The 14433-nt window shown below is 30.0% G+C and overlaps 1 protein-coding gene across 2 annotated transcripts in view; it reads right to left on the bottom strand.

The window, feature by feature from the left end:
* The window catches only part of LOC129943087 (uncharacterized), a 54357-nt gene that overhangs the window by 31387 nt on the left and 8537 nt on the right, over positions 1-14433 (bottom strand). The window lies entirely within an intron of this gene.

Raw genomic sequence — 14433 nt, 5'->3', positions numbered from 1 at the left:
GCATGAGTTTAAAAGTTGCAATATTGTGCGGCTAATGGTTCACGTAGTTGGGCAAAAATTGTTGTGTTATTTTATGAGAAGCGAGAATATGGTATTAATAATAATAATAATTGCTTATAATATTGTTATAAGCAAACATTTAATTTGTTTAAATTTTATGATATGCCACGAGGTATGTTAATTGTTTTTGAGGTTATCCATACATACGTATAATGTAGATAGCAATTTTTGTATAAATGAAAATTATTTATATTGGAATAAAATAACTAAATATTTGCCTAGTAAGCTGCAGGTAAATATGGCTAAACTAAAATCAATAACTTTAATGGTTTTCGTTTATCAAGAAAAAATGTTGACAATTTGTGTGATTTTATAAATATATCACTTACTTTAATTGCACTCCCTAAAATATTGTCGATTTTTATTTGATTTTTAATTTGAAATTTTAGACGGCACCCATATTAAATTTAATCGATGATTTAATTTGTTCAATGGATATCAAATGAACCGGCAATGGTAGATGTTTGAGAAACGAAAATAATATTGCTTCAAAATTATTATTTTTGTAAAAACGAATTTGACTGGCTCTCGAAACATCATGTTATTGCTTTTTCTTAAGATTTCGTTTCAATTGTATATCTAGTTATTTCTGAATTTTGATATTGTTAAGTCACTCTTGCAAATTTGACAAGGAAGTGCACTTCTTATGGGCCGAAATATATATATTTTTTGAATTTTACTTGTATGAAATTCTATGAAAAAAATATTGCAGAAACAGACAGTACAAACTCTAATTTTTCCCATGGGAAATTCATTAAGTTGCTGTGATACACTGCTTTCTTAAAAATATTTAGAATCTATGACGCTCTAGTTAGAGGAAATGCTCGAACCATACACTGCGGAATCCGGTTTTCTATAGTTTTCTAGAATTGTTTGTCTTAAATTTGTTTAACTAAAATGTAGAATTCTTAACGCAAAGGGTTTTGTAATATGCCTGGGTTGATTTTTACAGCTCATGACTGTTTTTTTTACTTTCTTTCAAAATATCTTCTTTTATCAGTCACTAAAAAAAAATCATCATGTCAAGTTACAACGCAACCCGTTCAAAATAATATTTGAATTCGACCTTTTAAGTCAACTATTCAGCGTTCAGTGACCAAATTCGGGTTCACCGGCCCAATGAACACTCAGCCAACATCTGTAAGTCAGCGAAACGCAGGACCTACTGAAAACATCGCCATTGTTTATAATAGTGTGCAGTATTATCCAAAGCAGTTAATTCCGCCTCAGCATCGATCATCACAAGAACTTGGCCTACTGCAGACCACAACATGGCAAATTATGCGTCGTGATTTAGGCCTGCACCCAAATGAAATCCAACTTACCCAAAAGCTGAAACCAAACGACCATATTATGCAACGTGCATCGTTTGTTCGCTAATTGAATTTTGAAGCACTTGTAAGTTAATTAAAATATGGGTGAAAAATCTTCTTTAACTATAAGGCCCATTTTTGGTTGTATATAGATGAATAAGAAAAATTTCCAGTTTTTTGTTGCCTGAATCGGATGATATGGACACTGGCCTTACATACCATCCTGTTGAATGCGCGCCACCTAGCAAAGCCGTGTTTCCAATTTAAACGATGTTATATTTCACACATTATTTTATTGATAGAGCTCAAAATAAAGATAAAACATTATTGTTATCTTATATGTACAACTTGTTTTATTTAATTTAAAATGGCCCCGTCTTAAATGTAAAACCCTTCATAAAATAAATTTCTCATTAAAAAAAGTGCACATACGCCACGTTTAACTTTTTTAAAGAAAACTAAATTAATGTACAAAGAGAAATTGTTCTAAGTTTAAATGTCTTTTCTGATTAAGTAATATGTGTATGAGTTTAACGCAACTATCATTAACACCTCAACACTTGACGGCTTTAGGGAATTGTTACGCTCCTTAAATTTATAATTATTAAAACAGTTAAATGTATGGCAGAAAATGTCTCGTGTTCTTTTCCAATTGTGTTAATTTCCTGCTGAATGATAATTTCATTGAATTAAATTTTGTAGTCATCACAATGGTTATTACAAAATGTTCAATCCTTATAAAAAATATTCCTCTTGAGTTGTTTGCGTACTAGAATTTATGCAGTCTTGCAATTTAATTATTCCATCCAGACAAACTTCTTATTTGTTTTTGCATATTTGAAGAATACAACTTGCTCATAAAACTAAAACCAAACATCCAATTGCAATGCAATATTCTCCAAATAACTTCTTCTTAATCTTGCAAAATATTTATGAATAATTTTATTCGAAATCTTAACAGATTTTACCTTCTTTTCTATTGTGGAAAAAAAAATAATATGTTTGCATCTGAATTAATGCAAATTTAAAAATATGAAATGAGCGAACGTTTCTAAGGAAATCTTTCAACAACAGTAAATACTGAATGCTATAGTAAAAAGGCATTCAAAAATGGAAACATTTTTAAAATACAGAATATAACACTTTTAATATTTACTTTAAAAGATTCTTTGACAGTAGAGACAGTAGAACTGATTAAATCTCCATTTATTGTTTCTTTAAATGTTCGTCAAGTTATTTTTTAATATTCTTAAAGCCAGTTCCGTGAAAGAGTTCAAAATGTTGGGTTAACTGTGAAACTTGGTTTTAAAAATTTTGAGAACTCAGAAACATTTCTTCAGTTTCTATAATTGCCTTAAAACTCGTTATTAATTTATTGTAAGAACTTATATATCGGTTTAATGAAACAAATATTCTACCGAATAATTTACCATTTTCAGATTACGACATTACGTACTAGAATTTTGTGAGATATATTTTAAAGATTCTATTAATAAATAATATTGCATGTTTCTGATATTTGATTAGGGTGTAAACTATTTTTACATTCATTTAATTTTCAGTATTTGCAGGAAAAGAGAGCTTCAGTAGATTTCTTGACTCCTTCTTGCACCTTATTTTTCTATTTTTTTTTTTGTCTGAAATGAGACCCAGCATCATCTTAAAAAATTAAAAACTTAATTATTTTGTTTTCACAATAAAATAAAAAGGAAAATTTAAGGAATTGTTATACCATACCTACATGGACTTATCACAAAGAACAAGCTACTATGGGCTCTATTTGGCTTCAAACTATATAAAACTGCTGCACCAGATGTTATAATACCAGCTCAGCTCTAGAAAGCCTCGAATAAAGTAACACCTATTCTATTCTTGAGATTATTTTCAATTGCTGTCTAAATCTGGTCCCTATTCTTTTAATGATAAAAGAAGTTAATGTTGTCTTCATACCCAAGGCGGGTAATTTCCACCAAATTAAACTTAAAGATCTAAGACCTATAAGCCTATTGCTATTCCTTCTCAAGACCTTATAGACAGGTAGATTGATATTCATCTCAGAGCACTTGAAAGCGTAAACGATTTTATGGGACGAGTCTTCTTTCGTACACGTTCAGTTACTACAGTACTTAAAAATCTTGCATACACAAATCCCCGCTATTGTTCTTCAACGCTGGCAGAACCACTGCGTAAGCTTTTTCATCTGTCCTATTCGACAGGTCTCTTCCCGTGTGAATTGAAAACTGTATTTGTCCAGCCTGTTACTAAAAAAAAGCGAATCCTCCTCACCATCTAACTATCATCCAATTGCACTTACGTCCCTTCTCTAAAAGGTTATGGAAACGTTGATCAATTTTCAGCTTAAGAAATATCTTGAAGAACGAAAGCAGAAATGACCAGTATGTATGGCTTTCGTTGCAATATCCACTGGTGTTCTCCTGGTTTATCTCACCGAACAGTGGAAAAAATCATTACATCGTTTTGAAGAAAATAAGATTATTTTACTTGATATTTCAAAGGCATTTGATAGAGTTTGGCACCGAGCTCTCTTATCGAAAATGCGTGCATTTGTTATTGATGAATCCCTTCTTCGTTGGGTTAGAAATTACCTTTCGGACCGATCAATTCAAGAATTATTGAACGGGTTCAACTCTGATATTCACAAAATAAACGCTGGTGTGCCCCAGGGCTCCGTTTTGTCTCCAACACTTTTCCTTATTTTTATAAATGATCTTTTGTCTGAATGACAGTACATTCAGCTTCTCATGTTCGTTTTTAGATTCGCATTGTGCTTCGGATGTGACTACCAACGGCAGCGTATGATAAGCTCATTAAATTCCGATCGTGACAGCATTGTCCAATGGGGAATCGAAAACTGTGTAGAATTTAATGCTTCGAAAACTCCACGGTGTCTACTTTCACAAAAGCGTAACCCTCCCCCAATGCCACTATTCATGAGTGGTACTTGCATCGAGGGGACTGAAAAGCTTTTAGAGCTATTGAATTGATAGGTGACCGTTGTTAAACTGAAACGTTTTTATCTCTTGAGCACCGTCGTAAGGTTTCATGTCTGTCATTATTTTATCGCTATTTTCATAAACAATGTTTTAGTGAAATAGCCAGTTTCATTCCTCCCTTCAAATAATTTAGCCGTAATACACGTTCTTTTAGGAATGCCCATCAGTTTACACTTGAGCCCAATTTCGGACGTCCAGTAAATACTGATATTCTTTTTTAGTCGTACTACACGAGTGTCGAATGCTTTACCGGGCTCAATATTTCCCACTCATTACAATGTGCAGGCATTCAAAACCGATGTGCATCGGTATTTCCTTTCCAATCCTGTCCTTTTTTCCTAATTGCTCGCACTGTGTATAATCATTATGAAGGTATTCCTATCCCCTTGAGTGCGCGCACAATATAAAAAAAAAACCTTTCTTCATTGAAGGCGCCTTTAGCAAAGTCGAGACACCTATAATAATATCAGCACATCTTAGAATATTCTGACCCGAAGAATAATTAACAAAGCTAGGAGACTCATCTGCCAGAAGAGTCATCAGCAGAAGCAGCCTCAAAGGCGGTGTGTAGTCTACGCTCTTCTAAAACCTAGTGAATGAAATTGTGTCTAGTCTGGATATGGAGAGTTTTAGAGTAATTGATTATGCGGATTACGTTCCTATATCAGTTTCAGAAAAGCTAAACAAGCTTTAACAATGTCCTGATCGGTTTGGATTAGGTGTCAACCTACATATAAACGATTATATTTTGTGTGTTTCTAGATCCACCTCAAACAAATATAAATCAAAACCCTTACACTTGAGAACTTGAAAATGAGTTATTTAATAAACCGTGTTTAAGAGACTAGCAGTATGTCAAGAAATTGCACTTTATGTTTTCAAAATAAAAAAAATAAACTGTTTTGTTAGAATTTTTGACTTAGAGATTTTTAAGGGAACTCATAACAGAATTCAAATATTTTGTAAGCTTGTTTAGCATTTACTCAAATATGACTTTTAAACGAAACCACACATTTTTAATTATTTAACTTTGAGAAGTTTGTTTGATTTTAAGAAATCACGCTTTGAGTAATGATTTAAAGTTTTTTAAGATTAATAGAGCTTTTATTACACTAAAACTTTAGAAACCTAACAAAAAAATACCTTCGCTTTTGAAAAAAGCATAGGAGGCTTCCAAGAAATAAAAAAAATTAATAAAAATTTAAATGTGTAAAAACACGTTTATTCTTACATTTCATTCCAATTTTTCCTTTTTTTAAGGATTTGGTTTTATTGCTTTTGTAATTTGTTGTCAAAGGTTTTTTCATGAGTTTTTTATTTTTCTAGGGTTTGATTTAAATTCGTATCATCATTATATTGATTGATTAAAATTATGATTTTTAGGATATCCTACACAAATTAAACCTTGACGCTATGGTTTCTTTTTATTTCCTTAACCACACACTGTGTGGGGTTTACTCTAATTAAATTATGAAAATTTTACGGTTTTTATTTGCGTTATTTATAAAATAATGAAAAGCCTGAGTGGAGTGTCCTATAGGTATACACCAGATAAGCTACTTTAGTCGGTGTGAGAAAAAATGTTTAAACTGAAAAGACGAAAAAGCATTTTTCTTTCACAAATGAGCGCAGGTTAAAACTTTTCAACAAAATACCTTAAATTTTGTTGATTTTAATTTAGTTCTTTCAAAAACAAATTCTCTTAGGCCAAAGTATGTACAAATTAACCTTTTAATTTTCTCAAAGGAAATCTCTTTTTTGCTTTGTTTTATTACCATCAACAATGCGTAATAATTTACTCAACGCTCCACCTTATAACCATTACCCATCCTAAGAAGTCTATAAATATATGTAGAGGCAATATAAGCCAGCCAATCACACCCTCTCTATACCTTAATGTCGCCTACCTAATACTATAAACTTTATGAAATTGATTCCGACAAATTTACTTATAGGGACGACAGTGTGTTTTATTCTTGTAAATATTTAATCAAAAACATGTCCTGTCTGATTTATTAAAAGAAACAATTTGAGAAATGTCCTTAATAAAACAGTAAATAAAAATGTCCATCGACAAAGAGAGTAAGAGCAAGGGTGACGATGACGATGACGAGGAGGGCAAGGACGACTCCAAATGGCCAGGAAAACGTCAACAAGGAAGATACGACCTGGCAGAATATGGTTATAAATGTTAGTCTCTATTAAGCCCTGTCTTATGATTATGGAGTTTCCTAAAAATACAAAGCAATAAAGTGTTACTTATAGTAGCTAGGGCCACAGTACTATATCTTTGTCCTATTTTGTTCATAGAAAATAGATGAAAATTGAGAAACATTTTGTGGGCAGGTTTGGAAGCATATTTTTCGGGTGTCAAATGTGTCAGAATCCTTTTAGCACTCAGTAACGATCAGAGGAGTCTTATTATTTTTGGGACACGTTGCAGCTATATCATGCAAGGTTTCAGGGTTAGATTAAAACTTTTTTGATAAGAAGTGAAATACCTTAGGGCGCCTAAAACTCAAAGCATTTCTCATTGTATGATGTCTTTTAGTTTATAACAGACTAATCAGATTTTTCCAATGTAATTGTAATAATTACAGTCTCAAGACGATACAAAATGTCTTAAATGTGCACACAAATATTTTGTGATATTGCTGTTTAAACACTATTTAGAGTGAATAAAGAAGCCAAAACTTTCGTGCTTATTACCTAATTTTTAAAGTCCATCCCTGCCAAGTAAACCAATTGAGGTATACATCCTTTCGCTATTTTTCCACTCTATCAGACAGGAAAAGAAACTCCAAAGAACGATAAATGAATTCGATGCATTTTTGGACATTCCCAAAAGGATATAGCATCCTCTTCCAAAGGGATTAATGGAAGACATACCAACGTCCAACCTACATAATAATGTACATGTGTTTCGCTGTGATGAAGTGGTTCTGGTGATTGTGCCACTTTGGGATCACAGCACTCAATCCTTGAGTCTTATTTTCCTTTTTTTGTCGATGTTTGATGGATGAGAGTAGAGTATGAAAAAAAATAATAATAAAATATTTAACAAGCATTATCCCTATAGTAAAGCATACCAAGACTTAAAAGACTTCGAGATATAATCTCTGATCGAATTCAAATATTCAGTTGTAATTGCATTTAATCTCACGATGGACAAGAGAATTTTGGTTTTTGTTTTTCTTCCAAAAAGCAAATTAATTTCGTGAAAAAATGTTCACGTCATAAATAATGGAATTATAAACATATGACTATGAAATCAATTGGATCAAAATCGTCTAGATCGGGAAAGTAGTAGATGAATTTTTAACATTATTCTCTATCTCTCTCTTACTATAAGATTAATATTTGTTGTCGTTTAATAAAAATATCTATCTTGAAATGAACGGAAGCAATCAACGTCAAAAGTGAAAATTAACACTTTTTTGAACTGACAGATAATGTAGCTGAATTGAATTGTTTGGTTACTTAAATTCTCAAAAACGCACACAAATTATTACTGTTTACTTAATTTTAAAAGCTGCAAAGAAAGAGCAAGGAAAAGAAATAAATTATAGAATTTTCTTTAAGTTTGACAGCTGTCAAAACGTTTAGCTTCTGGGAGTTTTTTTTCAGTTGTGGCTTTAGAATTGTATCGTTATTTTAAAAAAAATATTCTTTCAACTGTTGTTTATTTAAAATAAATCTATCACTGCTAAAAGTGACAGCCACCTCTTTCTGAACTGACAAACGATGTGACTTAATTCTTACAATTGGTTTGTTTGGTAAACATTTTCTTCCAGGCTTTTACAAAAAATCATAAAACATTGCATTATTTGGTTCTATGAGCTTTAAAAACCTTCAAAGCGAGACTTAAATTAAATATTGTATAGTTTTAAGTTTATGTGTCCATTTATGATTAAAAAAAACACAATTGTCAATTTCTGTTGCTTGTATTTCAAACTATTGGATGTTTTATATTTGATGATGAAACAAATTGTTCATATTACATATAATTACTATTTTTCAAAACAAAAATGAAACTGTCAACAAAACTGGGCGGCTTGATTTTGACATTTTATTTACTTTCTTTCTTCTTAGAATCACCATTATTCAGAAATTATCTCTCGTGTTGGTGGTTTTACTTTTTTCAAACAAAATAAAAAAAGCAAAATTAAATGAAATGCAAAATCTGTCAATGTCAAAAGTGACAGCCACCACTTTGGTATACTAAGCAGATGGTATAATGTGATATGATAATAAATGAATAAGCAAAAAACTCAACAAACTTTATTTATCATTAACTGAAATTTTCTATTGCGTAAATTAAAATATCTTCTATTTACTTCCTCAAAATTATTCTCACAATGCAATATTTGTGGCAGCGAAACTGTTGACTGTGATGAATGAGACTGGTAAGGGTATTCCAATGAAAACTTTTGTATAATGAATGTTGTTTTATTATCTTTTATATGTTTAAAATTGTAGTGTCGTTGCGAAATTCTGTCGTTTCCTGTGAATTTATGATATTTCGACAGTGTTTTTTTTTGCAAAATACGAAGTTCTATAAAGTGTCAAAAGCGTTATTTATCTCTGATTTTTTGGACAAAAAATTGAATACTTACTATAAGTATAAACGAATGGAAGATTGTCCAATATTGGCCGAACTGTCAAAATCTTTCAATAGCACCTTATAAGGTGACAATTTCAAAATTTCTATCAAGTGCAGATTGTCATTTATAGAAAATAGGTTAAAAATTGTCTTCCAAATAAAAATTGGCTGTTGGCACGGTTTGAAGGCTTCAGAAAATAAAAAAATTGTCTCGACAAGACGCAGAATATGAACATTTATTTTAGAAGTGAAAAAAACAGGACCCTGTTTGACCAAAAACTTTTCACTTTTCCACGTTTCACTTAACTTAAATTTCCAAAGAGAAAATTATTGAACTGAAAAATATTCCTCTTTGCAACATACGTGTTACCAAACTCGGATTTGCAAAAAGTAAAGGCTTTTCTCAAAAGTGAGTTTTGTAATTTTGTTATTTCTGTTTTAGCAAACAATAAACTTTGGAAATTTTATTTAGATTTTTGAAAAGTAATATGTGAAGATACATTTGTATTTGAAAATAAGAGTTTCTTTTAAAAATTTGTCGAAAACTAACTAAAAAAATGTATGACCCGTTTTGAAAATGGCGAAGTAAATTAAGGCTATTTTTTTGTTGTTTGATTTTGACGAATTTACCAATGGACATGTTTTAAGGTTTAACGAGTTCATTCATCTCAATCTCAAAAGTGTTTGATTTTGTAGAGATTCTTTAATCCATTCCTTGATCTATCGACTTCGTTGCCATCCTTCACTTGTCTGTTTATAGCAGAAAATATTTCTTTCGAAAGGAAGTTTTAAATAAAATGAAGAAGTTAAAAAAAGTGACCAAACAGTATGAAGCTAAGAATTAACTTTGATATCGAAAATGGATTGAAGACAAAAGAGAGTTATCGATTAACGAAAAGTACCATCGAATTTCTGTTGTCTAAAATTGAAAATAAATTACATTTCGTTGGGAATGAAGCCCAATATCACGGTGTTGCATCTACCCATAAAATAAGAAAAGAAACCGTCCACAGAGTAGTTCATAGAGTGTCGAATACTATCATTGATGAATTTCTCTCTAATATTATTTGCTGGACACGAAATTGTCCAGACAAAGCCTCGAAAATTTTTAAAGTAGCATTTCCTTATGCAGCTCGATGTGGTGACGGTAGCGTGATAGATATTAATAGGTATTTAGACGAGTTCAAGCAATTGTAAGTAGTCGGCCAATAGAAATTGTCTATTTTGATAGATTAAATGTTTGTTTACATATTAGAATATTTTCCAATCGAAAAATATGATCTTGAGTTGATTAGTGTCTTTAAAACTTTTTCTGGTCAACAAAAATTAAGAACTAATTATTAATTAAGCCCCGCATTGAAATTTCACTTTATAATTTCTCAATTGTATCACGTATTTGGAATATACCTCTCTGAAAATGTGAAAAGTATGCCGTTTTTAAGGTTTAAATAAAACACAACTTAGTCTTTAACAAATTACTAATTTGTTGAAAAAAAACTGCATAATAAATGTACATAGCCTACAAATTTTTACTCTAAGATTTGTCCCTTTATTAAAATTTATTTCTCAAGAACTTGAAAAGATAAATTGATTTTAAAGACGAATCTGAAGAAAGGCCATCAAAAACCTGAAAAGAAGTATAATTTAATTGCCGGCTACAGACCAGTGTAGTTTTTGAGAGATATAAATACGTTCTCACTTTTCAGAATTGTACACTTTATACGTTTTTGTGCAAAAAAAGAAACTTCAAATACATATTGACTACAAATTTCAAAATTCCGCTTCAAATACAGTTTGTTTTTCTCTGGGTATCACCTTTACTAACTTCACACTAACAATGACGTGACATTTTAATAAACCTTCTACTTCGGTCATCTTTGAATATTCATTATTTTTCAAAATACAGAACTGACCCCACCAAATTTGAATAATCACCCATTTTTGTGTAACATGATTCATTCAAAAAAAAAGAATAAAGTCCTTAATCCTAGGACCTTTTATTTAACTCGTCTAAATCCAAATCAAAAGGACCATATTATTAATAGCAAAACTTATTCCCTAATAAACTCTAATATGACATAAAAGGATTTACCCTCTGTCTTCTATGTGATTTGGATTGATATTTATGTTGTGGCTTTGGGTTTACTTGTCTTTTCAAAAATTAGTCCTTTTATTTGTTTGTTTTTCCTCTGTGTACTTAATGTTTTCATCCAAATATCACCACCATCATCATCAGCATTTGACATTATGATTTATAGCAATTTATCAAAATATTTTCACAGAAAACGAGGGAAAGGAAGAGAAAGTTTTGTTAACAAAATATTAGCAATTAGATTTCAATTGTTTTTTGTTTAAGAAACTTTCCTTTTTATTTGTAAGCTTATTTTGTTTGTGTTTGTAATTAAAATTTAAGTGAGTTTAGAAACAAATTTGGATGATGTTATAATTCTTAGCTCAATATTTGTATTTAATGACTTCAGATAAAAATAAAATAGGGGAGAATATGAGGAAATGAGGATTTGTTTAAGGAGGAAGTCCTTTCTGATTGTTCAAAATAAAACAAATCAAATTAATCGATTTTAATAATTGTATGTATGTATTTATTAAATCATTTCAAGTCATTTATCACAATCGAATCCTATAACATATTAAGTGAAAGAACTTTGCTTGGAAAATATAAAATATAAAATTAATTAAATTTTATAGATCTAGGTATAACTTGGTTATACCTTCCTGAATTACCTTCTCTGTTGAAAGGTAATTTCACTGATGAAATATTTTATTAAACGATTTCAATCGATTGTTTTATTGGATATATTATATTGGTGGCAGTTTAATTCCCAAAAGGAAAAGGAAATATAAAATATGATGCTTTTCATTTTATCGTGATCCCATAAAAACGAACAACATATTATGTTTCCATCAGTTAAAGTTTTAAATTATACCTACATACATATAGATTTGTATTTAATTCAACTGGAATATAATGTCGGTAAATATATGTAGGTTTAAAAAAAGGGTTTTTTTCTTCTTTCTGATGGTACGGTCGGGCGGTGGGTCGGTGTTTAAAACCATATTTTCTTTTATCGTTACTAATTCATTTATTTTTCGGAAATCAATAAACAACTTGTTTTATTTTTTTTTATCTAAATATTATTTTTATTTTGTGGTTTTGACCTTTTTTGTAAACGAAATGTTGTTTGATATTTATTATTGTTCGATTAAAAACACAATTTAAAAATTTGTTATGAAATTTAAACTTTATCGTTGAATGAAAATGGTTACCGCTTTGGTAAGTGCACTTGGTTTTTGTTCAACACTTTTAACTATTATATGGGTGTTTAAAACTTACGATATTAAATTTTGTTTGTTTGTTTCAAACATTCTGGAGATGTCCTTAATGTTTCTTGCGTTGTAAATCTTAATCAAGAACACTCAAAACCGATTCGCTCTGATAAACTTACCAGAACACTTTCATACTTTTTACCAAATCATTTTTAGTACGCAAGTACTTGCCAGTTTTTGCTATTTTTTGCTATCGACAAATTTAAGTATAAGTATACTCAAAAATACGAACAATTGTTTCCGTAAAGAACAAGGCACTCCAAAGAACTGCAAACAATTCTCAACTTGCTATCTTCTTTCAATTTGAAAATGTTGTATAATTAATTTATTTAAGTTTGTAACTTGACAATTTACTTTAGAAAAGTGTGGTTAACGTTTATGTTTTTCGTTCAAAGCGATACTGTGGTGCAAAGAAGCTGTTTTTTACGTTCTATTAAATAAAACAAAATGTATAGGTTTTTACGAGAATATGTTGTTTTTCCGTATTTGGACTCATTGTGCATTAATTTAACCAGAAATTTTTTAGTAGCATTAAATGCGCCGCCTTATTAGGAATCCTTAACCGTAATATGGCCCGACTATAATGTTATTTTTTAAGGTCCGGAATAATATCCTTTTCGAATTTTATTAAAAATAAGATTTGTGTTTTCGCGTCGATAAAATGGTACACATTTAATATATTTTAATTCAACTTCGATTTTTACTAAACTATGTAAGAAATTAAGAAACTAAAAATTTTTGCTCGCGATATAAAGCATTCTGTACATTTCATCATTAGCAAGCAATCTGTAATATTTGGTGTCAAATGAAGCTGACCGGTTATTAATTTGTTTCACAAAAAAAAATACATTACATATTTGTTTTGACTCAAACCTTTTCTTTTATTTTATTTCTAATTTTTCAATGAACTCCTAGTAGTTGGTTTCAAATTTTCGAACATATTTGTTATACTGAAAGCGTTCTATTTTCTTTGCATATCCACACTGTTTCCCTTTCAATGATGGAATCTAATCAGGAAATTTGGGTCCAATTATTTGATTTTCAATCAAAGTTATTCAATGATTAAAACCAATAATAGCTTTAAATTGCCAGAAAACAGACAATTACTAACAAGTAAATATATTTAATGATAAAAACGATTTATTTTATTGTTTGTGTATGGTTAAATAAATTAAGTTTTTAACATTTTAAAATATATGCATTCATTTGTTTTATTTTTCAGTAATTTGGTATACAGCCCATTTTAACTTTGGTAAAATATAAAACTGAAAACAAGGTCTCATACATTTTTACCCATTCTCCTTTCAAGAAGTTCTTTTAAATGCCTTCAAAAACTCTTCGGAATCGATTTGAAAGAAAGAAAATTTATCAGGAAATGATTTCCCCATTTAATATCACACTTCTCGTATCAACTATTTACATATGTATATGAATCAGCTTTCACCATCGAACAAATCACAAACAGAAACTGTCTAATTGACAAAAATATATTTGTTTTATTGATGTTGATTCAAGGAAGAGTAACAATTAAAATAAAATGTGCAAATTTTATTTAAAATATACCAATCTTTTCCAAATTCAAATTCGATTACAATTGGCGTTTTGACAGAGTTTACTAATATCAAACCCAATTAAAGTAAATAAAACAAATAAATTCAATCATTTTACGGGGACAATTCCAGGTTCTATTTTATTCAAAATCATTACATCTCAATACTAACATAACATATATGTACATACATGGGTAAAAACGGAATTGAAAGGACTAAATTATAGCCTGCATTTTTATCGGAAACTAATTTTAAACCAATAAAAGAAATTAAAACCGACTGATTTAAATATTATATTATATTAATAAGATTAGAATGTTAAAAGGTATCTATTGAAACCAGTTATAAACAATTTTAAAGATCTACCACATTAGTCATTAGTGTCCAAAATGTCAATCCGCTAATTAAATTTGACGTGTTATAAAAATGTTTAGTCTTTTTTTTCAAAAACAAACACAATAAAGTAAGAACAAAATTTGTACAAACTCCGAATTTCATCTCTTTGGCAACAGTGTCTTGTGTAGGTGTCAAAATTATATCTAAAGTCA

Source organism: Eupeodes corollae, chromosome 1 (genome assembly GCF_945859685.1).
Source record: "Eupeodes corollae chromosome 1, idEupCoro1.1, whole genome shotgun sequence".
Classification (NCBI taxonomy): domain Eukaryota; kingdom Metazoa; phylum Arthropoda; class Insecta; order Diptera; family Syrphidae; genus Eupeodes; species Eupeodes corollae.
Note: the sequence above shows the minus strand (reverse complement) of the source record. Positions and strands in the feature narration are given on the sequence as shown.